Source organism: Pseudonaja textilis, chromosome 3 (genome assembly GCF_049901715.1).
Source record: "Pseudonaja textilis isolate UNSWEBS1 chromosome 3, rPseTex1.2, whole genome shotgun sequence".
Taxonomy (NCBI): domain Eukaryota; kingdom Metazoa; phylum Chordata; class Lepidosauria; order Squamata; family Elapidae; genus Pseudonaja; species Pseudonaja textilis.
In genome coordinates this window covers 53,183,191-53,206,788 of record NC_141992.1, presented here as the reverse complement: position 1 = coordinate 53,206,788, position 23,598 = coordinate 53,183,191, and the positions used below count along the sequence as shown (strand labels likewise).

General features: G+C 36.8%; 1 pseudogene; it reads left to right on the top strand.

Moving 5' to 3' along the window:
- Positions 1 to 280: 280 nt before the first annotated feature.
- Positions 281 to 4,183, top strand: LOC148126122 (uncharacterized; annotated as a pseudogene).
- The last annotated feature ends 19,415 nt before the right edge of the window (positions 4,184 to 23,598 follow it).

The window sequence follows — 23,598 nt, the reverse complement described above, 5'->3', positions numbered from 1 at the left end:
CACAGTTGTTAAGTCACCATGGCTTCCTCATTGACTTTGCTTGGCCGAAAGTTGCAAAAGAGGATCACATGACACTACAATTGTCATAAAGATGAGTCAGTTGCCAAGTATCAGAATTTTGACTATGTAGACATTTGGCAGAGGAGCACAATTATCTGGCATAAGATTTTACTGCAATAGAGGTCATCTGAATCATTCATTATATTTCTACAGCTTATGTTAAAATGCAGGAATACGTTGTCCAATGTTATCAATGTTTGAAACAGTGTTAGAGTGAGGGATGGCGGAGCTGGCATCGCGGTGGTTGGATGGGCAATCTTGACCCTCCAAGATCACCGTCGATATCTCAGCTGCTGGTCGGTCCCCATGGACCTAAACCATCCCATAGAGATGGTGATTGACAAGAGCACGTCCTGTTGATCCCAGGGACATCGCAAAGCCCCTGGTTGATCCAGGGAAAGCCCTTTTTGCCAGCAGTGGAGAGGCAGCCTTCCAAGCTGCTGAAACTGGGACAGCTCCAGAATAGAAGAGATTGGAAGAAAGTGTGTCAGTTTGGTAAGATGAACTTTTACTTATTATTTCTTGGAGAGAACACCCTGAAAAAATTAAAGTGGACTAAAAATGAGGAGGAAAGAGTTTAAGCGGCATGATTAATTGTCAAAGTGAAAGGTTTTTTTTCTTTTTTTCCCCTTTTTATTGGAATTTTGAACTTGGCAAAGCTGTTTAACTGTAAGCTGGGCTGGTACTTTTTAATCTTTTTATTTCTGTTTGTATTTCTTTCTCCTTTTTAAACAATCCTTTTGAAAATTCTTTTTTGATTAAGATTCTTCTTGAGATTTATTTTTCTCCCTTTAAAAAAAAGGGGGGGGGGAAAGATTTTACTTTTTTTTCCTTTTAGTTCCTGGCTGTAGATTGAGGAGGGGGAAAGTGAAAGTGAAGGAAAGTAAGTAGCACTGCCACCCAGAGGCTTAGATACATTGTTTCTTTTCTCTTTCACTAGTTTGTGTTACAATCAAGGACTCTGAGCTGTGTATTGGAAAAGATAGAGATGAGCATGGCAGTTCGTTTATTCAGGTGCTCATTTCTGAACAGATAGCTGGAGTCTGGAGTTGAAGTTGAAAGAATGAAGATTGAAGTGACCTTAAAAAACTCTGAGCTGATTTATCAAAGAGCCTTGAATATTTGGTGGCAGAGGCTTGTTTTATATTAGATTATATTAGATTATTATTATATTATATTATATTATATTATATTATATTATATTATATTATATTATATTATATATATTATATTATATTATATTATATTATATTATATTATATTATATTATATTACTTTTTACCTTTTGCCTCCCTTTCTATCTCCCCGCACTAGTTGGGGTTTTTTTCTCTTTAATTGGATTTTGACTTTTTAAACCAGGAATCAGAATGTAAATCTTTTATTGTTGTTTTCTTTTTGTTTATTAAGAGGAACATATAGAATATTTCTCTTTCTCTTTTTTCTCTTTTTTATCATTGATTTTTTACTTTTTACGTTTACCATTGTAACTAATTGGATTAAGGTATACAAGTGCCTGAAGACTTTCTTTTTTCCTTTGAAGTGGCAACTGTTTGCCTTCGTCTTTTTCCCCCCCGTTTTTTTCTTTTTTTCTCTTTTTTTTCCTTTTCTCTCTCTCTCTCTTTCTTTACAGATAAGCATTATAAGATGAGTAGAAAGACAACAGCTGCAGCTTCTTCGATACCAACCCCCTCACCATCTGGAGGACAATGATCTATACAGACAATATTACAACAGGAAAAAGAGAAAGAGAAGAAAGTGACATTACAGATGATTATACAAGGAATCCAGAAGATTGTGCAAAAAATAGAAAAGACAGACGAAAAAGTGGAAATATTCAACAGATGATGATGAAATATGAAGACAGATTTTAAAAAATTGAAGAAGATATACAAAGAGATAAGAAAATTGAAGACATTGATATTTGATTGAGCAATGTTGAGAAGGGCAGATGTGAACCATTAGGATGGGAAATAGATAAATCAGAATTTTATCTAAGATTTCAAAATATAGAAGAAGGAAAACCTTGCTGAAATAATGGCAGAAATATTGGCAGAAGCACTGGAAATAACCAAAGAAAAGATGATGGATGGGATGGATGAAGTGTTTTGTGTCTATACAAGATATGCAACAAGAAATAGACTACCAAGAGAAGTTCACATTAGATTTACTAAGAAGATTATTAAGACACAGATACTCCAGGTGATGAGAGAAAAAACACTAAAATATAAAACAAAGAAATTGTGGTGCTGAAACAGATACCAAGAAAAGTAAGAGAGATAAGAGAATATTTATTCTTGACTAAAGAGTTACTTAAAAGAGGAGTAAACTACAGAGGAATACACTACAGAGTTACTTAAAAGAGGAGTAAACTACAGATGGTTGAAGGCCTCTTGTTCACTTGGCAGGAACAAAGACACAGACTTGATTAGAGAACAAGAAGACAAGCAATTTTATATGATATGGGATTTGTTTTATCAATGGTTGGATAAAAAGACATGGTAAGGTAACAGAATAGATAATTTTGTTATAGAAGTTTAATAGACTGATGCAAAATATAATGTAGACATATATAACCATTGGATGACAGCATAATATAATATTGATGGAATAAATAGCAGGATAATTAATAATTGATAAATAGATAAGCATATGTTAGTTTGACAATGTGAGATTGATATAAATTGTGGACAATGATTATGAAAGGATCACACAAAAGATTTTAAACCAACTGACACACTGTATGTACAAAATGAAAGATGGTTTTATGTTTTTTTATGTATTGTCTGTGTATGTTTGTCTTAAAATAAAAAAAATTATAAAAAAGAAACAGTGTTAGAGTACAGTTATGTAGAATATTTGATTGACGTCTCTTGGGTTTGAACCTGGGTAGAGGAGAGCAAGTAATATTTTAGAACATAATACTATGCTATTTGTGGAGTCTGTGGGAGTAAGGAAATCTCTTTTATTATAGGGACCAAACAGACTCACAGTTTGAGCAGCAAGATTCTTATTATCCAATGACAGCTTCTAGACAGATAATTTCAGATCTCTGATGTTTTCCTGAGGACTCCTTTATTACACTTTTCTGGCAACCAGTAGATTAAGATAATATAGTTCTTTTTTGTTTGAAAAATTACATTTTTAAAACATGTCATTCAATAATGAAATGAAATCCAGTAAATAACTGAACAATCAAATAAAATATTTTCATATTATATTTAAGTGAGTCAAACACAGCTCAAAAACAAGAGCAGAAATAAGTGCAGTTTTTAATTTTAAAAGCAAAGTGTTCTCCTGATACCAGTCATATCCCAGTCCAATTCAGTGATGGTTATGAGCAAACCATTTTGTCTATGCCAAAGTTATCCTTTGTAAACATTCTGTATTAATCAGATGGCAACTTCCAATCGCAACAAAGAAATGCTCTGTCTGACATATTGGCAAAAAAATATATCAGAAAATAAAATACAAGCTGAATAGTCAAGACCTTGTTGATGATTCAAACTCCATCAAGGACCTTGGAGTATTCATCTCTAATGATCTAACTGGTAGAGCCCACTATAACTACATAGCCAAAAAGGCATTAAGAGTTGTTAACCTAATCCTGCGTAGCTTTTTTTCTGGTAATATCACACTACTAACTAGAGCATACAAAACATTTGCTAGACCTATACTTGAATACAGCTCATCATTCTGGAACCCACATCACGTATCTGATATTGACACAATTGAGAAAGTCCAGAAATATTTCACAAGAAGAGTTCTCTGCTCCTCTACTCATTGCAGAATACCTTATGCCACCAGACTTGAAACTCTAGACCTAGAAAACCTAGAACTACGTCGCCTTCGGTCCAATCTAAGTATAGTATATAAAATCATACATTGCAATGTCCTACCCACAAATGAATACTTCAGCTTCAACCATAACAGTACAAGAGCACACAATAGATACAAACTCAAGGTTAACCGCACCAAACTTGATTGCAGGAAATATGACTTCAGCAACAGAGTGGTAAATGTTTGGAATACTCTACCTGACTCTGTGGTTTCTTCCTCAAACTCCAAAAACTTTATCCTTAGACTGTCTACTATTGACCTCTCCCCTTTCCTAAGAGGTCTGTAGGGGCCGTGCATAAGCACACCAATCGTGCCTACCATCCCTGTCCTATTGTTTCTTTTTTTATTTTTCTTATACGGATCCATTTCATGTATTCATATGTTTATACTTATACCTGTTATCTTGTAAGTGATTGACAAATAAAATATAAATAAATAACTTAATGCATAAACATAGGAAAATACTGATACATCGTAGGAGCCATTATGGTGACCCAGAGCACATTTCTCATTGATCCAAGAAACTGCAAATAATTTGTGATTTGTATCATTGTCCCAAAAATATTACTCTTTTTCTTCCTCTCTCCTTCCCCCAACTGTTCAATTTAGGGCTAAAATAGATGTTCTGCAAGTAAATAAAAATACCATAATAAATTCAGGCATCAGCAAGATATGTCTTTGTTTGTGCCATTACTTTTATACAGGCAAGGTAACCAATCTGGAGGCCATTTATTGGAAAAGAAAGATGTGATTGCCTTTAATCAATTCTAATAAAAGCTATAAGAGCATTGACTGATATATGACCCAGATTGCGAATGGCAACTTGCAATACACAGTATATTATGTAAGAAAATACTGTGATGAGTGGTCACTCATAAAAAAATATTTTTTAAAAAAATTGAGTCGGGGTGGGATGAAAAATATTACTACATCCCTTTCCTGTATGTTTTTCCCTAATGAAGGCTTATTTCCCAAGCCATCTTTCTATGCAGTAGTAAAAACAGAAGCATGCTTTTACTTTTTGCCTCTTAGAAAGAAAGCAGCCAAAGCCTGTAGTTTTGAGCAGAAAAAATGGCTATAGGCCTCCTCCTCCTCCTCCATTTTATTTATTGATTGATTGATTTGATTTGATTTGTCAATTGTTTACAAGATAATAAGTATAAGTGTATACATAGTTATGAATACATGAAATGGGTACATATAAGAAAAATAAAAGAAACATTTATGAAATGTGTTGCTTCCTGCAGCTGCATTTTCTTTCTGCATAAAGATGCAGGTCATCTGTCATGTTCATCTAATGTGTCCTTTACTTTGTCATTGTCAATCTGGACAGTTTTCAAGTTCTGCTCTTTAAAAATCAAATCAAATTGCACACATTTCCTTTCCTGCATTTTAGCAGATGACCTCTTGTTGTAAGTACGGAGGATGGCCTTGAAGGACAGAGGAAAGATCTGCTACCAAGGCAACACTCAGATAAACAAGGCTTGAATCCAGGTTAAGCAAGTTGTCCAAAGCCCTCCCCTCCTGCCCATTATTCACATAAAAGAGGGAAGAAGGGAAGCACTTGCAATAGACTTGCAAAATTCTGTTTACTATAGCTATTCTAATAAAAGTAATTTTAGGACTTTACAGGGTGCCTGTATTTTAATTTGGTCTACTTTATAGGGCTGACACATCTTCAGAAATGGTATTCAGCAGGTTCTGACCAGTTCTGGAGAACCGGTAGTGGAAATTTTGAGTAGTTTGGAGAACTGGCAAATCCCACCTCTGACTGGCCCACCCCATCTATTCTCTGCCTCCTGAGTCCCAGCTGATTGGCTGGGTCTTCTTTTGTTGCCCTGCACAGGAGAATGGAGCTGGAAAGCAGGTTAGTGGGGTGGCAATGGAATGGGATTTTGCACTAACCTTCCCCCAGGAGTGGGGTGGGAGATTTTACAGTATCCTTCCCCTGCCATGCCCACCAAGCCATGCCCACAGAACCAGTAGTAAAAAAAATTTGAATCCCACCACTGTACATCTGGATTAATTGCATTATTTCATACAGTGTAAATCTGGCACAATTTGTAAACGTTTCTTAGTTCACACTTATTTTAAACAAAATAGAGGACATTATGACTCTGATGCACAACCCCATTCACAAATCTCTCCCAAGCGTCAGCTGTTCATCTTTTTCTAATAATGAAAAAGGTTCATTATTAGAAGAACACATTATTCAGAAGAACACAATTCACATAGAATTCAGGCTAGATGAATACAGTGTATAGTAAAAAGGAAATAATGTTTCTTTATGTATCACATTTATAAGCTGCCCCTTTTACTGTTGAAGTGCCTCTGGCAACTTGCAAAATTAACTGGTGTTTTGCCTAATTACATTTAGCTATCAAAGAATTCATTGATCAGATCCCTTTAGGCAACTGGTATCTAACAGTATTCCACTAAGCAAAACGTATATACAATAAGGAAAGTGTGAATATTTAAAGGTGAAGTACAAAAACTTACCACCATCAAGGATTTTCTTATTTCATTCAGGGCATTGCTGGTTGGGAATCTGGGGAGATGCAAATTAACACGTGTGAAGGGCTGCAGTTTGAGGAAGCCTGGCTTGATTACTAGAGCTTCTGCAATCCTGCATCTTGTACAAAGCTGCATAGCAGATGAGTAAAAGCAGCTGAGGCCCAAGCATTCTATTCAGCCTATGCAAGCCTGCCCATAAAAATCCCTCTGAAAGTTGCATCAAAGTACAGGTTTTTTAATATAACAGAAGAGAAAATGATTAACCAAGTAGGTTTATAATGTATACAACCAGAGGCCACTATGCAATGTATACACAGGGCAAGATATAAAACTGCCAAATTAATCTTCATTGAATTGATATAGTATATTCTTCATAGTAAGTCAGAAACTTTCCGCTACAATTAATTGCCATTCATTGAGAGTTCTGGCCAACATAGTGAAATCCATGAGAAGTTACCAGCCTATAAAATAAGGCTCATTACTTTATGTTTAATTAAAGGACAATATAAATTTAATCAAATTTAGATTTTCTCCTGGCCCCTTTGACTTTGGGAAAGAATAGTGGAAACAAATAGCTTTTAATCATTTCCACCTCTTCCTTGTGACTGGAGGATCCTTATTTCCCTGTTTCCATATCTACCTTAATAGTATTATTCTCCATCTGTTAGAGGGAATTCTCTAAATCTCAAGATAAGCTGTCTTCAGAAAACTGGCCATAACTGTCCTTCTGTCTTATTTTCTTTCTATAATCTATAAGAGGCTTTTCTAATTTAGACAAAGAACCACTAATGTAACCAATAAATGAAACAGAATTCCAGAACAGCTTTAAGTGCTCAGAAGAATTGCTCAAAGTAGCAGTCCAAATTTCTATCCTTCACTTTGTTTTCTGTGTCTGTGCATGTGGCTGAGACTAATCCAATGGATCATTTAAAATATATCCTATATATAAAAGGGTGAACAGAAAATAGATCAAGGTCTAATGTACTCCATTTGTTTAACAATAGCGACAATAAAGTTAAGGGTAACCAGAAATCTTTCCTGTGAAAAAGTTATGTGTGCCATTCTGTTTTGATGGATGGGTAATTTTGCTCAGATTATGTGAGAAGGTACTTGGCTTCTTAATTCTAAGCATATGCTTTTGCATTAGTATTTCCAGCAATTGATACCTATAATCTTACTATTAAAATATGGTGTTTCTCTTGCAGTAATGTAAATATCTATCTATAATATTACTAAAACTCTCATTGTTATAATCTTTGATTCAGCTAAATGATGCATCACAGGGGAACAATTTTTGAAGTAAGACATATCAAATGGGCTAATGTTCACAATGAGTCCGAAATCCATGATTCTGGAGAGAATGAAATTTGGAGAAATGATGTCAAGGTGCCATGATGTATATATGGAAGTTGTAAGGAAGGGAAGGAGGAAGGGAAGGTGTAGAAGAGAAAACAGGGAGGCAGGGATGAAGGCAGGCAGGTTGATAGCAAAAGGGAGGAAGGGAGGCAGGGAGGAAAGGAGGGAGAGAGGGAGGAAAAAAGGAAGGAAGGAGAGAAGGAAGGAAGGAAGGAAAGAAGAAAGAAAGAAAGAAAGAAAGAAAGAAAGAAAGAAAGAAAGAAAGAAAGAAAGAAAGAAAGAAAGAAAGAAAGAAAGAAAGAAAGAAAGAAAGGATTTCCAATGTTGTCTGATATTCCTATTAGAAAATTCAGTGGGGAAGCCAGCAGGAAATCAGATCTGTTTTCATTGTTTTTTTAACTAATGTAACCATTCTGCTTCTCTGCTTAGATAAGAAATATCTCTAAAACAATGACCAAAGAGAGTTCAGGTTGTCCAGTAAATATTTGCATCTGCCATGCACAAACAGAAGGTTCACCCTGCAGTTTGTATATTTTTAAAAAAACAACAGCCTTGAAATAATTAGACTTTGGGATGAAAAAAACTAAAGCTATGGTATGTAGATTATTAATGAATTCATCTACAGAATTATAGAGCTGAAAAAAATGCACTGAATTGTTGTTTAAATTCTAGACAGAGGCAGATTGTTGCATAATCTTATGCAATGGTGTGGTTGCCAGATATCTCATGAGAGAACATTCAAATCTCATGAGAGAATATTAAAGTTTCAAGAAAACTGGTGGCCCTGATTTGAACTTTTTATGAATTAACTTATTCAGTTTGGGCTTCTGAGATGCTGTCTTGGGTATCACAGTTATTCATGAACCCCTTCTGAGCCCAGGGATGTAATTTTCCAAATAATGTTTACATTAAAATCTGGAGACTACAATATTCAAGCAGCCTGGGCTCTTTTAAAATTATTTAAACATCACTGGCACTTTGAATTCTTTCCATATGACCTGCCCCAGAGGCTGGCATGAAAAGGCATCTGTTGTGGCTTACATCACTGCAAGGGGCTCTTGGCAAATCCCCTGGACCATATTGCTCATCCTCGCAGCTGCTGCCACAAAGCCTCCAAATAGAGTAAAATGTTGGGAAAGAGAAGTCACATCCGCCACTTGCCTTGTTTTCTCCCACTGGATAATTATGTAGTTTGCAGGAACAGATTTCATATGTTTAATGTAAGCATTATTACATTTATCAAATCCTTTTATCTCTGGTAATTAATATTGCTAATTCAGCACATTTTACGGAAGAGTCCAATGATAATATATGTTTATTTTTACAAGAGCAGTTTTGCCAAGGCAATGAAGAAGCTCTTTTTAACATCATGCAGTTGATACCAGTTCCACTTACCAAGAAGGCTTCAAAAATACTAATCCTTTAATTTTGTCAGTTTTTGATGTTTTAGATTTTGTTTTGAGATATTTCCTCCTCATCTTTGGTGAATTATGAAAGTCACCCTCCTACATGTCTTTCTCTCTAGAAGAGACCTTTCAATAATGAGTCAAATTCTGTGGAATTTAATATCTGTTTTCCCAGCACTAATCCTCACCTCTTCTCTTTTTCCAGGATTCAATTGCTAAACAAGCAGCAAATATTTCATGTATCAAATACATTTGGCTCTGGACCTTCTGTTTTCTCATAGTACATGTGTCAATGTTGTCTCTTGTGGCCACATCTGATAGGGTCAAAGAATGTCAATAAAATTGCCAATGTGCCTGTGAATATAAAAGTGCCCCTGTGTCTGTAAAAGTTCATGTGAAACCACTGCAGTAGGAGAGCTTGCTAAAAACTTAATGGAAAATGGTGAGGAAGATGGTGAAATAAAAAGCAATTCTATAATGCAACTCAAGTCACTGAAATAAATTGTAACCGTCTTGCACAAGCCAATCACTTCTTAATCTACTTTGAAATTATTATTATGATGTGCCATCCTGTCTGTATTCTTGTGATGCACATGTCATCTTATATGGCATTCTTCTTGCAGATTATCTAAACTGCATCCAAACTTCATCATTCCTACCTATTAAGGTAGCACAACCTAGTTATTCTAAACCAGTGAATTCATTTAGTAATTCTGCTGAGCAAGATTAGCGAGGATTCTAGTATAGGAATCCACCCTGCTAAAATAAAATTGCCAATGTCAAGATGAAAGGAAAGGTATGAATAATTCAACTCCCAGTCTTTTTTACTCAGCCCTGCTCTAAATATTTTAATAGTTCTGTGCTAGGGCATATCTAGTTATTTGCTCAGGCACAAATACACAATCTATAAGTAAATGATGAGAAAGGAATCTTCTAATGCAATATGATGGAAGCAACAATCTTTTCCATTAAATTATGCCACAGATCTAATTTGGGAGGTTTTTTTTAAAAAAAATAATGGGTGCTAGGTTAAAAAAAATTGCCAACTCTAACACGTTGCTTTCATAATGATCTATTGCTCGGTCTCCCCATTTATTTTATGTTTAAGAAGACTAAAACAAAAGCACACTCAAAAGCATTGTTTGGATTATATCATAATCAATGCTTATGTAGCAGTTTTCCTCCACATGGTGCCCTCTTGTTAGGCTGCACTTTAATCCCCAGAATTTCTCTCCAGAAGTTCAAGAGGCCAGAGTGATGGGATGAAATAGTGCTCCTTTGTGACCTCACAGTATTGTTTATATCCCTGTTTCCTCTGGTTTCTTGGGGTGGGGGGGTTAATCATGCTAGCTTCAGTCTAGAACAGGGGTGTCAAACTAGATTTCTTCAAGGGCTGGATCAGTATTGCAGTTCTCTGTGAGCCGGCTGGAAGGGGGAAGTAGGGACCGCCACCTCCTGCAGCACCCTGATGGTAAAATGAGGTACGGGGAGGGGGGCATGTGCACCTTTTTGACTGGCAGAGTGCTGCAGGAGGTTGTCCAGGCCAAAAACAGGGCATGTGGCCTACCCCACCCCCCACACCCTGTGCCCTGTTTTGGCTGCCAGAGGCACCACAGGCTGGTCTGTTGCTATTTCCAGACTGGTTCCGCAGGCCAGATTTAAGCACCCCATGGGCCAGATCCGGCCCTCAGGTCTTGAGTTTGACACCCTGGTCTAGAATAATTGAAGGGCTTCATCCTTGATTCTTTAAAATCTTTCGTTGGGGGTCCTGGATTTCCTGGTTGAACATATTGCTACCCCAGCAGTTGATCTGTTCACCAGAGAATAAAGCATTGTCATTTGATCCAATTTCATTCTAAGTGCTGTGAGATTGCTCTATTTTTTCATCATAATGAGAATGTAATAAGAGAGGTTAAGTGTAGGAATTATATTTTTTCTCTCATGTAATCATTGAAACTATTTTGATTACACTGCCATAAAAGCTGAATAAGAATTAATAAAAGTTATGTGATTATTGCATTATCTTGATGTTCTTATATTAAAAAAAACCCATGTCACACATAGAGGTAATTACTTTCATGCCCACACATGCATGGATACACAATTTCCCTGCATGTATTATTTATTACAAGTAATCATAATATTATAAAGAAGAATCTTTAGTGGTACAGTTTTGCTTTGTGATCCAAATATGATTTCATCCTTTGTAGAATTTTGAAAAAAATAAGTTTTGCATATATTCAGAACATCAGTACTTCTACATTTTTCCAAAATGAAGATTTATATTTTAAAATGAAAAACAAATTGACCTTAGGAAACTAAGACTTGCAAAATAATTTCCCCTTATTTCGTGCCATGTTTTTTTTTTATATAAATTTCAAGGTTGAAAAGAAAATGCTTGTTAATGAACTATATTTGTAACTAAGTATATATCTATTTTTTCCTGTGTTATTTGTCTAATCTTCAAAGATGATTCAGGTTCAGCATAACTGTTATTAAGACATAAAATTGTGTATGTTTATTTTGTTTGATAAGGTATAAAATGGATAGAACTTTAGTCCAGAAACAGAAGGTTGAGTTTATGAAAAAGCAGCAACCTGACAGGCATTATCAGGCAGAAGAAAACAGAACACTAAAATGTGTTTTGTCAAAAGGCAACTGGACTGCTTTTTGCTTGAGGAAGAGGAACAAAATATTTTTGTTTCTCATCCAAGAAACTTCATCAGTAGTGATAGGGGGGGTGGAAGGACAGGTTCTGACCAGATAGTGGTGGTGGTTGGGGGGAGAGTCCAAAAGTAATAAAATTGGTTAACCTCTTTTCTTTAATCAAAACTGTCAATTTTGTCATCTCCACCAGATCCATTAATTTTACCATCCATTCTTCCATTGTAGGTATTCATAAACCCTTCTACCTTTGTACAAATGGAAGTTTCCCCGCTGGTATCATATATAAAAACAAAGTTCCATAAGATCTTTCAATTTGTCTATTAGCCCCCAAAGAACCCAGTAGTATACAGCACATTTACTTTTAAAATCCCCTGAATCAAAATGCATATTTGATACCAAAATTTTCCAGCTTTTGGATATACTATACAGTTGGGAGAAGATGTGGCTAAGATTTACAATGAATTATAACCTTAAAGGGAACTTTTATAAAATGATGTGTCTTTGGTATTTGATGCCAGATAAGTTATCAAAAACACTCTATATAGTGGAATTTCAAATATTTGCTAGAAATGTAATCAGATTGAAAGTACTTTTTTCACTCTTGTGGCTGTGTAATAAAGCTGAAATCACATATTTTTGTAAGCTCCTATTTTGTCTGGCTGGGAATATTGGGTGCTGAAATCCAAGCCATGGAACGTTTCCAGAGTAGCCTTGATTTTGTCTCTGACATTGAAGTACCTTTCAACAGACTCCTATCTATTGAAAACAAAGGAAGATCAGATTTTGGTCAACTTATTTTAGATTGTAACTTGTCAATGAGATCACAGGATGAAAGAATGAAACCAAATCAAATGCAATGAAGGCAAAAGTGCTGTCTTGGGTTGAGGTCTCATTGTTCTCTCTTGTCATCATTAGTTATGCTGCCAGGTAACAAAGCAGAAGATCAGAATGCAAAGGGCCACAGTGGTGATTAAACACAGTAAGTGAAGATGGAAAAGAACTGAAATTATCTTGGACACTCATGAGAGGAAAAAATATTATTTAACACAAGTCTTTAAAACTTGTCTATGGAGATTCTCAGTTATCCAGGTGATGCTTGTCTTTAAAATGTTTCTTCGTGAGAACTGACTGAGATGATTGTCCAAGAGTAATATGTTATCTGTTTATGATGGTGATAGATTTGATTGGCAAATAAAGTTACATTTACATGCCATGATGCACAGTGGACTGTAACAATGACAGTTCTCGAGGTTTAGATTATGAATAACTTAATGACATCATTTTCTTTCTGCCCCACTTTTCATATATATTCTAGTGTGGCAGCATTGGTTGGGAGTTTGGTTTAAGAAGCTTAGGAGGGACGGAGGGAGGGAAAATTGGAAATTATAGATTCTAATTATCTGATTACCAAAACACTTGTCTTTGAGGGGTCCTTGGCAATCTCTGAGTTTGGTTGTTTTCTTGCAGATGTTTCATTACCCAAACTAGGCAGCATCATCAGTGGTAGTGATAGCACTAGCATTGATGATGTTACCTACCTTGGATAATCAAATGTCTACAAGAAAACAACTAAACTCAGAGAGCACCAAGGACCACTCATTTCAACCCTGAGCTACAGATATTCTCCTTTATTGGTACACTTGCCTTTGTTTTTCAAATGTGTTGGGATTTTAACTTCATAGTTGAATTCATAGTTCATATCACTTAATCCCAGCCAAAAGACAGGATTGGCACCATATCTGGAAGAGGCCAAGTTGGAGAAAAGACTCTTAGCCGGTGTTTCCTTTTGACTGGAATGTACTGGCCCTTATTCTGTGCTTTTGCAATTTATATTTTCAGTTCAACTTTTGACTGATTATATAGCATCACTTGTGTCAACACAGAGAGATGCTTTCTTGTTACAATGTGACTGATGGTACTTTTTTGGCTAAGGGAGAGTGGATGACTTCAAAGAGCAATTCTTCAAAGACGAATTTCTTCAACAATTTCTTCAAAGAGATCAAGAAAGTGGAAGTTTTTTTGTTTCTTTCATATGTGCAAGTATATTCACAGGTATTAGAGAGGAAAAGGCAGAATAATATCCATCAGTGTCCAAACTTCCTAGTAGAAAGTCTCTCCATCCCTCCTGTTATGCCCAAGACACTAACTCTCTCCCCCCACCCCAAGAACTACTTGTTAGCAACCAGGGGTGGGCTGCTGGGGCTCACAGGGGCCCAGGAGAGCCTCTAGCTAAGACTCTGTGGGCTTGGAGAGCCCCCAATAACCTCAGAAAGATGAGCAGCAAGGGAAAGCTCTTAATTAGCCTTAATTGAACTTCTGGGCATTCAGCCAAGAGCATTTCACACCTCATAAAAGTTTGCAAGCTAGATAAACAATCCACTCAGCACTTGTGAGGGAGAGCCATTGAGAAAATCAGATGCGTAGCCACTAGCCTCCGAAGGATTAATTCCCAATAATAAGAATCACGTATCTCACCAGAAGCTCCGTTAAGACTCCAAGATCTCTCTCACAGTCACTGCTATTACACCCAGCCCTTCATTTAAGTATTAAATGCACGAAGTAATAAACAACTTTTTGATATGTATATATTTTTAGGTAATTAGGGCAAAGAAGCGATGTTCACATGATCACCCAGCCACATGACCACCCAGCCACGTGACCACCCAGCCACGCCCAATCAGCTACACCCAACCAGCCAGTCATTAGGGCAGAGAAGCCCCTTGCTAAAAAATTTGAAGTCCACCCCTGCTAGCAACCATCAACTCTGTTTTTTTTTTTAATAAAAAAATTATTTGGGTTTTCACAAAACAATACAAGTAAAATTTCTTTTTTTTGAGAATAGCATGGTCCCGGTTATCACTTCTCCATACAGACACAGATTCAATTTCATATTCATCTTTGTGTTCTATTCCATATCTTATTCCTATTTTAACATTTTCTCAATAATTTTTCCCTTCCCTTAGTTTTCTCAATCTTACTTTTAATTATCTCATTCCTTTCTAAATTCAATTATATATATCTTTTTCTAAGTTTCAATACCTTTCTAGTCATCATATTTATACTTTTGTCTGTCCTGTTTCAATTTCATATTTTCTTTTCTCATTAAACAAAATTTTTCCCTGTAGTTACTTATTGGAGTATGACACCCTTGTATCTTTTAATTTTTATCCATTCAGCTCTTATTTAAACTTCAATTTATGCCTTTACAATTATAACATTCAATATAACACATAACTTCCAGTCGAATTCTGCTTGGTACATTCTTAAAATACACACTAAGTTCTTAGAAAATATACATATAACAATAATAAATAAAATACTTATTCTATTGCAATTCAGCTCTATCATTAATGTTAGTTATAATCTTTGATATCTTTAACATTTCTTTTCAATAGGATATCATACTTCTAGGAACACTTATATTTCCAATAATTTTCTCATGTTTCTTTCATATTCCTCTTCACTTAAATTTTTATAACACATTTATAATAATTAAAATGTTCCCTTCCTTTCCTTATTTCATTCTCTCATTCTCTTTATTTCATTTATTTATTAAACATTCCATTACAATGAGTATTTTATCTATCATTTTAATCACACTTGTTTCATATTTTCAAAGTTCATTTCTAATATAACAATACTATCTTCTGTACCCTTGCAGAATCTCCCTTTCAATTAAGTTTTCACCCATCATCTCTGTGTCTTGTACGTTTTCACTGTTTCTCTATGTCCTGTTTCTGTCCTTTATAATTTCTTTTCCTCTCCCTCTTCTCCCTCTTCTTGTCCCTTCCCTTTTTGACCCCTTCTCTCTCTAATTCTGATTCTCTCTTCTGTAATCCTCTCTTCTGTTTCTTCCTAATGTTGTAATTACTTTTCAAACTATTCTTTTTTTGAGTTGTTTTTTCAGATCTTAAATTTTTCACTCTCTTTCCCCCCTTTCCTTTCTTTTCCCCACATAAAAATACTTGGTCATTGAAGATGGCTTCTTCTTTGTCCCGCCCTTCTTGTTCTACAGGCATTTCTTGTTGTTTCTCATAGTTCAGGATCTCCATTTCTAAAAATTGAAATACGAAGCCTAAAGAACCTCTTCCTTCTTGTGCATCTTCTTTCTGTTTTTTAAATTCCATTCTCAATTCTTCTAAGAGTGATACCATTTTAAAAACTTTTAAACAACCACCCAATTAATTTTAGTCCTTTAAATCCAATAGCCAAAAATCCAAAAATCACCAAGTAATCCAAATAATCCAAAGCTTTTTCTTCTTGCTTCTTTTTTCCACTTTCTCTTCCTGGGGTTCTTATCTTGTTACAAAGTTTCAGTTAAAATGTATCTTTTAGGAATCTTGTTAAAGTTTCACTTCCTTTCACTTCCAGGTGGTCTCCTCCATTTTTCTAGATCCCACCCTTTTGTTTTTTTTCCTTCTTTTAAAAGTTTTTGAGAATCCAGAAATCTTTATTATCCCTTTGACATTTTATTTTCAGCTTAAATACCTGTTAATGTCAAAGTGGATTTTTGCCGGTTTCTTGCTTAAATCTCTTAGTTGTCAATATAGGGAAAAAAAGACAAAAAAACCCCAAATCCTCTCTCTCATTCACCGCTTCAAAGTCTTCTTTGGGAACAATGTTGTTCTTTTTAATTCAAATTCCAGGGTACCTTGTATTGTTGTTTTTCCAGGTTGACCCGGTCAGCCAAAACTTTCTCTTCTTATCTTCCTCCTGCACATTCTTTTCCGGTCGAGTTCTTCTTTGAGGTGGCCATTTCTGACCACCACTGCAACCGCCTTTGGGAAAGCGAGTAAGGCCAGCTGGGGAAGAGAGATGCGACTCTCCTTAACCCTGCTGGCAGTCTCTCCCCTCTTCACCACCTCTATGGGGTGGCTTAGCCCAGCCGGCTTGGGGAGCTGCAGTGGTGAGCATAGGTCGAAACTGCGCACGATCACGGATTTCGGTCTGTCACTGAAGAAGCTCCCATCAACTCTGTTGTTAACTACCATTTTTGCCCCTTCACACACCTTCTCCTTCCCTGCTACCCAGCTTTTCATTAAGAATAAGAATGGAGCTGGATGAACTACTTTGGAGAATAATGTTTCATTGTGCATCTTTTTTGGACCTTGTCAGTCTTCTCTCTGCATAAACACTATGAGATGCACCTCCATCTAGGGCTTCTGTCCAGCCCTTCCAGATTGGTGATTTCCTCAAGATTTCGATGTGTCCCACTGCAGACAGCCAGCTTTCTATCTGCCTTGAGCTTGGGATGAATCACATCCCTCTGTCTGATGTTTGCTTCTGTTCACCGTGGAAGCCTCCAGTCAAAGTCTTCAGACCTCTTCTCCCTCTAGAGCCAGGAAACAGCAATTGCTTTCTCCAGTGGCCCAATAATTCACAGCAAGTCTCTCTCCAGCCACCAATTTCCTGCACAGCCATTCCAAAACACTTTCTGCCTCAATGCCTTAGAGCAGCACAACTCAAAACCTGCCAATGTGTCTCTCTTTCTTCTCTTTTCCTTCATAAACTCCAGCATTTCCCACAGCAACTGAAGAGGTGGGTTTCCCCACAGGGCTGTAAAACCCCAAAGCTTCTATATTACATTCGCCAATGAGAATCTTGCCTCCACCTGCCCCATGACAATCCTGGCAAAAATCCAGTGAAGTTTCATGTGTTCTCCTGACAGCACAGCTGCCCTCCAAGGTCATACCTGAACTGCTTCTCCTTATTTTGTTTCATTTTTTTCCTCTCTCCTGACTCTCACCAACAAAGCAACAGCCTGTCCAGTCACAAAGCCATATGGCACACTTCTCCAGGATATTTGTCTCTACTCTGGGCTGTCAGCAGGGGTGGGATTCTACCAGTTCTGTCCAGCTCTGTAGAACCAGTAGCTCTGAAGAACAGAAGACACAGAACCGGTTCTGTGTCTGCTGCTGGTTTGGCCCACCTGCCCGCCCGGGCTCTTACCTGTCCTTTATTTCCTGCTTTTTCAACCTCAGCTGCTTTGCGCTGCATAGCTGCGGTTGAAAAAGCAGGAAAACATTGCTTTTTCAAATGCTGTGCACCCATGTGCAGCGCTGCTCAGCTGTCCAGGCAGCACAGCTCATGACATTTCACACACGCGCACAAATTGTAAATCACCGAACTGGTAGTTACACTGGTTGGGTCCCAGCCCTGGCTGTCAGGTCTCCCAAATTGCACCCATCACCACTGTAAACCAATCTAGCTACCTTGTTGCTGATTATTTTCATCTTTTCCATCCTTCCCAGCCTTAGGAACTTCTTCAAAGTTATCCAAAGGGCAGACTTTATGTAACCTACCCAAAATGAGCCTGGTTGTACCTTGAGCGAGAAATCTAGATTATTTTGTTCTATGATATGTCTTGGCAATCTATGATTTTCTCAAGAGTATTTTCCAACACCCTAACATTCAAAAGTATCAATGCACTTTCTATCCTGCTTCTTCAAAGTCATTCTTTTTGCTTCCATACAGTGTCATGGGGGAAATGACTACTTGCATAATTCTGATTTTGTAGGTATCAACATGTCATTGCATCTCAATATCTTTTTCAAGGCCTTTATGGTTACATATTTCTTGATTGTTGGTTCCTTTACTATTGACATTGATCTTGAAAGGCAAAAGGTCTTCACCACTTCAATAACTTTATTGTCTTTTCTAAGACTAGTTGTTCAACCAGCCTTCTTTATATTTAACTGTAGTCCCCTTTATTTTATTGTACCTTTTGAGCAAGTTATTGATATTTCTTCCTTCAGTTTTAAAGCCATATTTATTTTCTTTCAACCCAGGCTCCCTCAATATATATTTATCATACAGATTAAATAAATAAAGGGAAAGTATGCAGCCTTATTTCTACTCTTCATTGGAGGACATACAATAGCAGAGATTCACAACAAGCAGGTGAGGGTTTTTATTTTTATTTTACAATGACTGAAATTATTTTTCTCTGTTTCTGCAGAATATGAAATGGACAGAAAAGAAACAGCTCTTGTATGTGTTAACAAGAATGGGCATTTTGTCTTCTGTTCAACAGATCTGCCACTAGAGGTCACCATATATTCAGAAAACTCAGATAACATGCATGAAATTTAGTTTAAACTAGCATTTCTCAATGGGAACTTCAAGATGTATGGACTTCATCTCCCAGAATTCCTCAGCCAGCATGAAATCTATGCATCTTAAGGTTCCTGAAGCCGAGAAACATTAACTTAAGCATTAACATAAAATAATTTGAGAGGATTTAAAGCTCGTAGGAACTTTCTATGGTTCTGAAACTGATTGGCTTTTTAAATAATAAATAAAAATACGTATCTTTAAAAAGCATCCAAATTATTCTGAATGACACCTTTGCTAGAGGTCTTCAGTCACTAACTCCTGAGGTAACGGAAACAGCATAAAATGTATGGTACTGCAGTCTGGATAAAGGCATATGCTCCCTGGCTCTAGTTCATTTGCTGTGAGTATTCTTGGCACTCCATAGCCACTGCCCATATTTGTGTGGCTATCTGTTGTGTTCAGTGTGGATAGAGCTGCTTGGGCTTTCCAGCGCTCAGGATATTTCAAGCGACTATAGGAATAAATTGGCTGGGAATTCTGGGAATTGCAGGTCCAGGATGTGTGGGTGTCAGACTGGAGAAGACTGATCTATGCTTACATGGTTAACCGCCCAAAATGCTGCAGAAGACAATGGTATTTCAGTTAGTGGCAGAGTGAGAAAGAGTCTGTTTCAAAAATGAGCAAAATGTCTTGGTCCAATGTGTCTGTTGCCACAGGCTTGTAAGATGGGTGAAAGTTTGTCTAATTTTTATTAACATTAATAAAATAATTAGAGGCTTTTGTAATCTATGGATTAACTTTAGCTAGATTGGCTGCGCTGTTGCCTTCAAGCAGTAACATTTCTTTGGCATCTGGCAGCAAGAACTAGACAACTGCAAACCTTCCATAGGCTGACCACAAACGTCTCTTACAGACTAGCTGACAGGATGCAGCTTTAACGTTGGGCTAAGAGAGATGGCAAGCGAGCCCGTTACTGGAATGAAGGAAGGTGACGTGATGGGGGTGTCTGGACAAGGTTCTGGAGGTGAACAAAGTAAAAACGTGTCCCGGGCAGTCAACTTATATGATAATGAAGTGGTATTAAAGTATTATGAGGTGGCTTTTCTTTAGGCACATGTAGTTTTGTAACCAATCAGCAATTTCTTAATTTTGTTTCCTGTAAGTAAATTGTATAAAAACAACTGTGTCTAGTTTTCAGAGCATTCCTTACATGTGAAACTCTGGGAATTCCTCTTCTGCTTCTGAACAGAAATAAAAGAGTTTTGTCTTTCCTTGACTCTCTTTGGAAATTGGCTTCTTCACAGCGTCCTGTACATAGTCATCCTTATGGCTTATAGCATGGCTGTCAAACTTGAGGGCGTGTCATACTCTGATCACGCCCCCGCCCAGTTTAGCGAAGGGGGAAAAGTCCCGCTACATCATGTGACCCCACTATGATGACACGAGTTTGACACCCCTGGCTTACAGGCTTGTCTATGGTTTAATGGCCCTTAAAGTTCCTTCTTCTGTTGTTTCTCCTGGTAGACCCAAATCTTGCATTCTTGTTATTTAGTCATATATCCTTTATATATCTTAGAATCTAATAAGTCAGACCTGGTTAGTATTTTGATGGGGGACCATCAGGAAATGCCAGGACTGGACTATATTAGGACACCACCATCCCAGTGGTGGGATTCAAAAAATTTTACTACCAGTTCTGTGGACGTGGCTTGGTGGGCATGGCAGGGGAACGTTATTGCAAAATCTCCATTCCCTCTCCACCCCACTAACCTGCTTTCCAGCTCCATTCTCCTGTGCGGGGCAACAAAAGAAGACCCAGTCAATCAGCTGGGACTCAGGAGGCAGAGAATAGATGGGGGCAGGGCCAGTCAGAGGTGGTATTTGCCAGTTCTCCAAACTGCTCAAAATTTCAGCTACTGGTTCTCCAGAACTGGTCAGAACCTACTGAATACCACCTCTGCACCATCCACATCATCCTGGAAGAAGGCAATGACAAAGAAAGCTAGATTGGCACACTTATCAAGTCACTTAGAGTTGCATTTAACTTATGGAAGACTTTTTCTCACCCACAAACCATACTTCTTTATTAGGCTAGCCACTAATGTAGACCCAAAATAGGGGGGAAGGGAACCCTGATATCTTAACCGCTACACCAAACTGGCTCTGTCTATTTTGCATGTATCAATGTATATCCTATAGTTCTATTAAACCAGAAACACAATTTATCGGGCTATCATGGAGAAATATTCTTAATCTAAATGACAAAGATTGAAATGTTGGTGTTATAAACAGCTTGGACAATTTTAGCCATACTTTAAGTAAGTATATTTGAAATGAGATACGGTACAGCCAATCAATAACATATTTCCAACATTTTATTATTCTACTCATTTATCTCTAAAATACTAAAATAAATATATAAATATATTGGAGATAGGTAAATGCAGTTTCTAAAAATCCAATCAGTAGTACATATTGAACATCTTCTTTTGATCTTTTTGCAAATTAAGTTATTCAGCGACAACATAACATCCATTTCCTTTCTCTCCTTAATAAAGGTGCTTCCTTAGCTCTAAATAGCTCTAAATTAGGGCTGTCAAACTCCTGCCACTCCTGGTTTAACAAAGGGGGGAATAGGAAAAGTCCCGATATGTCACTTGATGTCGCCATGACGATGTGAGTTTGACACCCCCGTTCTAAATTATAGCTTTAAAATGTGATGCATTTGTTTCCCAATCAAATGTTTTACAAAAGAGGTTTGTACTCGCTGTGCACTTTAAGCAGAGCAGGGTTGGCCCAAATAAACCTTGATTGTTTAATGAAATACTTAATCAACTGACCTTAGACATTCCTTCAATTGCGTTGATTGTATTAGAATGGCAATTACTGTTCTAAACTGCTACATTGTAGCTTGGCTGACTTCATTTATGACACCAATTAAACAAGCACCAAATGTTAATGTTATTTGTTCACTCTTTATGAATTAGGGTGAAGCTCAAATAATGTTCATTGCCAGAACTGCGTTCCTCACTGCAAAAGTTAGGAAATTGGGCACATCTATTTTCTCAGAATCACTTCTGCAAATGTGTATAAAGTGAAACTGAATTGAAGTTGGAATGTATTTTACAATATAGAGGGTTGCCTTTGAAGTTAGGGTAGCTATACTGCAGTGGCCAGAGTATTGATGCTAGGCCAACCAGGTGACTAATCTCTGCCTGTTACTACCTGGCTCCCTTCTAAAATTTGGTTTTTGAATTTAAAATCCTAAAGCCAATGTAATGTTGGCTGGGACAAGGGAGTTCCAGATTCAAGTTTGTCATGGAGCAAAGTTTGGGTCAGTTAATATCTCTCCATCTGTTGTGAAGATCAATTTTAAAAAGGCAGCCTTGTGTACTTTGATTGGGATCGTCTGAAATATATATAGGAATTTTGGAAGAATATTCATTTTAATAGCAGCAATCCTGCCTAATAATGAAAGTTGCAGCTTGCCCCGTGTTTCTAAAGCCTTCTTTACCTGTTGCATCAATTTATCATAATTATTTTCCTTAAGTGTCTTACAATGTGCTGTCAACCATATTCCTAAGTATTTAACTTTCTTTATCACTTGTATTCCCATAACTTCTTCTAGTTCTATTTTCTGTTAAAATTTTAGTCATTAATTTTGTTTTCTTCCTATTAATTTTAAGTCCTGCTACTGCTCCAAATTGTTCTAATTCATTCATCAATTTTTGTCCTCTTTCTATTGGTTCTTCAATGAAAAAAAATCATATCATCCGCAAACGCTTGCAACTTATATTCTTCTTTCTTAACCTTTAATCCTTTTATGTCTGGGTTCTGTCTAATTCGCATTAGTAATGCTTCTAATGATAATATGAAGAGCAGGGGTGAGAGTGGGCAGCCCTGTCTGACTCCTTTTTCTATTTTTATTGGGCGGGTATATTCCCGGTTATTATAATATTAGCTTTTTGTGTATCATAATGGTTGTTATAATATTTTCAAATTTGGTGCCTAAATTCATATTATAAATTTTTTGGATTAAAAATTGCCAATTTAAATTATCAAAGGCCTTCTCTGCACCTAAAAACACCAGCGCAATTTGTTTTTCGGGGTGGGCTTCGTAAAATTCTAAGACATCTAGTACTATTCTTAAGTTGTTCCTGATTTGTCTGGTCGGGAGAAATCCATTTTGATCTTCATGTATATGCTCATTTCACATTCTTTTTAGTCTACTTCCTATAATAGAAGTAAATTTTTGTAATTAGTATTTAACAATGAAATCAGCCTATAATTTTGTATATATCAGGGATCCGAATCCTCCTTCAGGATCAGCGAAATCAATGCCCTCCTCCATGAGTCTGGCATCCTGGCTGCCAATAAGACATCATTAAAAACTTCTACCATAAGAGGTCCTATTTGTTCTGCTATTGCCTTGTACAGCTCCCCTGGAATCCCATCTGGTCCCAGGGATTTATTGTTTTTCTGGTTCTCTGTTGCTGATTTCAGTTCAAACCAAGTAATATCTTTGTTTAATAATTCTGCCATTTCTTCCCCAATTGCTTTATCCTTCACTTCATTTAAATAGTTTCTTATTCTATCTTCGTTAACTTCTTCCTTTTTATATAACGCTTCAAAATACTTATGGGCAATTTCTTTTTTCTGTTCTATCTCCCTTTCCATCTATTAGCTGGTATATCAATCTCTT